General features: G+C 43.3%; 1 protein-coding gene across 1 annotated transcript in view; it reads left to right on the forward strand.

Moving 5' to 3' along the window:
- The window catches only part of LOC138973345 (uncharacterized), a 10653-nt gene extending 9850 nt beyond the window's left edge, over positions 1-803 (forward strand). Inside the window, exon 5 of the mRNA XM_070346075.1 lies at positions 1-803. This exon is cut by the window's left edge and continues 257 nt beyond it. The gene's annotated coding sequence lies outside the window, so the exon portion shown is untranslated.
- The last annotated feature ends 4191 nt before the right edge of the window (positions 804-4994 follow it).

The following is a 4994-nucleotide window of genomic DNA, read 5'->3' on the forward strand; positions in this document are numbered from 1 at the left end:
ATGAATTGAGAATATATTTATGTCCAACAGGCACACGGTTACGCCTCTTCAGGACTAGCCTGAAGAATATGATAACAGAACTGCTACAACTGAAAGGCATCAAACCTTTACGGGTATCAGAAAATACTCATGCTTCCCAGTTTGAGAAAGCAAGGGCTATGATTGTGTTGATCCTGAAAAATCCTTGAACAAGACTTCGCTGCTGACCTCTCTCCTGTTCGCAAGAAATGGCTTTAGTTGAATTTAACGGTTACAGGAAACTGAAACTGTGAGGTTGAAAGGTTCGGGATAAAACTGAAGGGACCAACAAGGAATGATAAAAATGAAGAACAACAAAAAATAAATACATTAATAGAAATAAGTAATACATAAATAGATAGATAATAGAAATACAGAAAGTAAAAAATGGAACTAATAAAAAACAAGCGAAATCAACGATCTTGGTATATGAAGTTCAAATTCACCTTTTTTCGTGGGCTTTCTGTCTCCCGTTTATCCTCTCTTTGACGACTACCCTGATCATGTGAACTGTTTGTGAGAATTTCCTCTCACCCTTTGAAAATAAATAAGGTGAAGTTGTTCGCTCGGTGCACGATGATCAGTCGTGTCCTTTGGTTTAAACACAATTTTATTCAGAATTTCTTCGCATGAACAGTTCAAAACACACAGCAAGGACACGCACTCAAGCAAATGCTTATATCACGTGACCAGAACAATACTAAATTACACACATTTTCGTAATGGTGGACATAACAACAATAAACCAGAAGAACAAATTGAAAGAATGGGGATGGGGAACTAAATAGGAACAAAAGAATCTACAGAAGATAAAAAAGAAAAGGGAGGGGGAGAGGGAAGAAAGTACTAACAACCACAAGGAGAGACTAGGACGAAAGCGCATAGGAAGAGAGCATCAAGTCTAAGACATGCAACATGTAAATTCAAGTAAATGTAACAATGTGTGTATGGAAGGCAGTAATTCGTTAACATATAAAATACGAGACAAACGATAATAATCATTACTTATACGCTGCTTATGTAATCAAATACGATAACACAGTGTCCTTTGATAGATGTGCACAGATCGGAGTGGGCCATTCACAGCAGTAGTGATGTTCATCATAAGCAAAAGTATCTTTCATCATGCATGCTCAGATGAAAGCATAGCACAATATCATACGTCTATAAAATAAGACACTTTGACAAACGCTCAAATTTGCACCAAGTAGTAACAGTTTCAAAACTCTCCTGGACAAAGTTACAAAATTATTGGAAAGATTCGTCAAATTTGACGACTCCAGAGAGAGAACAAAACTCCAGTTGTATGCAACCACACGATGGGATACCTTTGGGGTGTGCACGTTAAAGATCCCACGATTGACAAAAGGGTCTTTCCTGGCAAAATTGTATAGGCATAGATAAAAATGTCCATCAAATACCCGTGTGACTTGGAATAAAGGCCGCGAAAGGTGAACATTCGCCTAACAGGCTTGAGGTTTGCTGGTCGATGTGAATGCGTGATATATTGTGTAAAAAATTCCATCTCACACGGCATAAAAGCGCTTTGAACTTCGGATAAGGCGCTATATAAATAAAGAGAATTATTATAATTATTATTATTATTATATGGGCCGCGAGGCCTAGGGGATAACGTCAATAAAAAAAACCACTACTACTACTACTACTTCTCCTACTACTACTACTACTACTACTACCAGGAAACAGTCATTTGTGTGAGGCAGAGTGCATAGATGAGAGAATGCGATGCAATGTTCAAAGTATGACATTCTCAGTGTTTCTGTTTATTTTCTTATTTGGCTTAGTCATATATTTATGTTCTTCTCATTTTATGCAAATGGTTTGTGTGTGAGAATTTTCCACTGGGAATCTTATGCATAATACTGTGTATACAGTGAGTATTTATGTTTTATGTCCAACTGCATGTGAAATAGACCAGTGATCTGTGAATTTTCTGATCAGACAGAGCAGCAGTATTTTAAGTATCCTGGGAAATTTATGAGATCGAAATACAATCATGATAAATGCCTAGTCACCAGCGGCTAAGTTTCGTTCAGATGTATATACTGACACATCGAAAAACGTATTTCAGCATGTACAATGCTTGCAATACTTTAGGTCAAACTTCTGATTTTGTTCTCTCTCTCTCTCTCTCTCTCTCTCTCTCTCTCTCTCTCTCTCTCTCTCTCTCTCTCTCTCTCTCTCTCTCTCTCTCTCTCTCTCTCTCTCTCTCTCTCTCTGGTTGTTAAAACCAACAACCGCTGCTTTTTAACAATGTATTATTATTTTTATATACACTGATTCTTTCGAATGCAGTGTATGTCAATGGGCATGGCACTTACAACGTTGTTGCGTCAGTGCAATCTACTCTATAATTCTTAACTCATGTCAAATGAACTTACATTTTTCATTTAAGCAATGTATTGTATGTAAATTGATGATATGTTCTTACTTTCATTTCCATTATAATCATGTAGCAGTAGTTTGTTTTCTTTACTTGCTTATTCTTTAGCAATTTTAGACTAGTCCCTCTTTAGGGCGAGGGCCAGATGTAAAAAAGCAGATCACTGCTTACTCTATTACCCTCGTAAAATAAAGAATTGTTCTTGTTCTTGTTCTTGTTCTCTCTCTCTCTCTCTCTCTCTCTCTCTCTCTCTCTCTCTCTCTCTCTCTCTCTCTCTCTCTCTCTCGTCTCTCTCTCTCTCTCTCTCTCTCTCTCTGAGTCTCTCTCTCTCTCTCTTTTTCTCTTTCCTGTGTGAGTGTGTGTGTGTGTGTGTGTGTGTGTGTGTGTGTGTGTGTGTGTGTGTGTGTGTGTTTGTTCGTCTCAAGGACAAATTATTATCACAGGCCAAGCCTTAAATCTTCATCCTTGTAAAATAAAGTTCAGTTCTATTCTCCGTTTCTGTGCTTGTTTGTGTGTTGTTGTGTGTGTGCGTGTGTGTGTGTGTGTGTGTGTGTGTGAATAGAAATAGTGTTGTCGTTGTTACGCGTTAATCGACTACCAACGCCGCCTTGTGTCATGAAAGACGTCAGAAATATGACATTGACTCTGTCAGCGCAGATATATCTACACATATAGTGACAATATTATCCCCGAGTACGCTAGTACTTGGGCTCAACAGACTTTAATTGTGTGTCTGTGTGTGTACGTGTCTGTCTCGACTTAACAGCTTATTGCTGGGAAACTACTGGGCGCAGTTCGTTCAAAAGTTGATACACTAACTTGATAATAGGTCCGATTGATCGTATTAAAACTTCATAATGTTACCTGGGACCTAAATGCGAAATAAACCACAAAAACGACTTGGCGGTGGGAGGAATTCACACGGAGCAACAGCCAGCCAGCGGGTGGTTTGAGACACCAGGCTTTGCGCGTTAATGCGCTAGTTATTTCCCGCATCATCACACGCACACACAAACAGGCCGGCCCAATGTGACTCTCGGGGTTAGCTGTTTTAGATCAAAAGGGCTCGATGTTTCAAGCCATTACGATCTAAAGTCAAACGCCTGTGGCGCACAGGGGTGAAAGGGAAGCCAGCCGGCTTCTTACCTCTTGGAACGTAAAGAGAGGCTGTGACCTTGACATGCACGAGCACTTTGGAATCAAGAAGCCACAGACCCGCGCACCAGCAGCACACGCTCAGTCAAAACAACAGGTACGTTTGAAATCTTCATCATCTGCATTTCGTGATTTACTTTCATATACTGTTCAAAATAAGAAACGCATAGTTGCTACTTGCCAAATTTGTTTTATTTTTCGAAAAAATTAACAGAAAATCCAATATTTAGATTATTTGTTTGAAATTTGGTATGGACACAGTTGAATGCACACACAGTTCATTTGCATCTTCAAATCAATCAGTCAATCAATACGATTGGGTGCCGAGGCTGTCAAGTCAGTAGGGGGTGTGACTGCCTTGAGCAGCAACAACTGCCCGGCACCTTCTGGGCATGGACTGGATCAGATGCCGGATATCTTGCTGTGGGATGGTGTCCCACTCCTCCTGAAGTGCCTGCAATAGATCGCGGGGATTTGCCGGCGCTTCTTCTCGCCTGCGCACACGTCTGTCCAATTCATCCCAGAGGTGTTCTATCGGGTTCATGTCTGGCGACATGGATGGCCAGGGAAGCACCTGGACATGGTGGTCGGTGAGGAACTGGGTGGTGAGTCGTGCTGTGTGCGGGCGAGCGTTGTCCTGCTGGAATATGGCATCCTGGTCAGCCAGAAGAGGAAGGGCGTGTGGGCGCAGAATTTCCTCCACGTATCGCTGGGCAGTTATGCGCCCTTGGACGTGCACCAGGGTGCTCCTTCCAGCGGTATTGATCGCCCCCCACACCATGACGCCTCCACCACCATGAACAGGTGCCTCATCCACACAGTTGGGCGCGTAACGTTCGTTTACTCTCCGGTAGACCCTCCTCCGACCATCATGTCGCTGGAGCAGGAAGTAGGACTCGTCGCTGAACCACACGTGTCTCCAGTGATTCCGGACGGTCCAGCGAAGGTGCTGGTTGCCCCACTGCACTCGGTTCTGGCGATGGCGGCGGGTGAGGACAGCTCCTCTGTGAGGTCTGCGAGCTCTCAAACCAGCTTCATGCAGGCGGTTCCGCACGGTCTGGTCCGATAATCGGTGTGGCCCGGGGAGAGCCTGGACAGAAGATGAGGCCGACAGGAAACGATTCCGGAGGTGGCGGAGCCGTATGAAGCGGTCGTGAGCAGCAGTTGTCGCCCTTGGTCTTCCCGCTCGTGGCAAGTCAGCAACGGAGCCAGTGGCTTGAAACCTGACCCACAGTCTACTGATGGTGCTCTGGGACACGTGGAAGTGCCTGGCGATTGCACTTTGACTTTGGCCTGCTTGTAAACGACCCAATGCAATTTGGCGGTCTTCTCTGCTCAATCGGGCCATCTTTCGTCGCTGAATTGTCGTCTGATTTCTTTGTGGCGAACAATCCACTTTTATGGGTTTTGGAAGACA

This window comes from Littorina saxatilis, linkage group LG8 (assembly GCF_037325665.1).
Source record: "Littorina saxatilis isolate snail1 linkage group LG8, US_GU_Lsax_2.0, whole genome shotgun sequence".
NCBI classification, from domain to species: Eukaryota; Metazoa; Mollusca; class Gastropoda; order Littorinimorpha; family Littorinidae; genus Littorina; species Littorina saxatilis.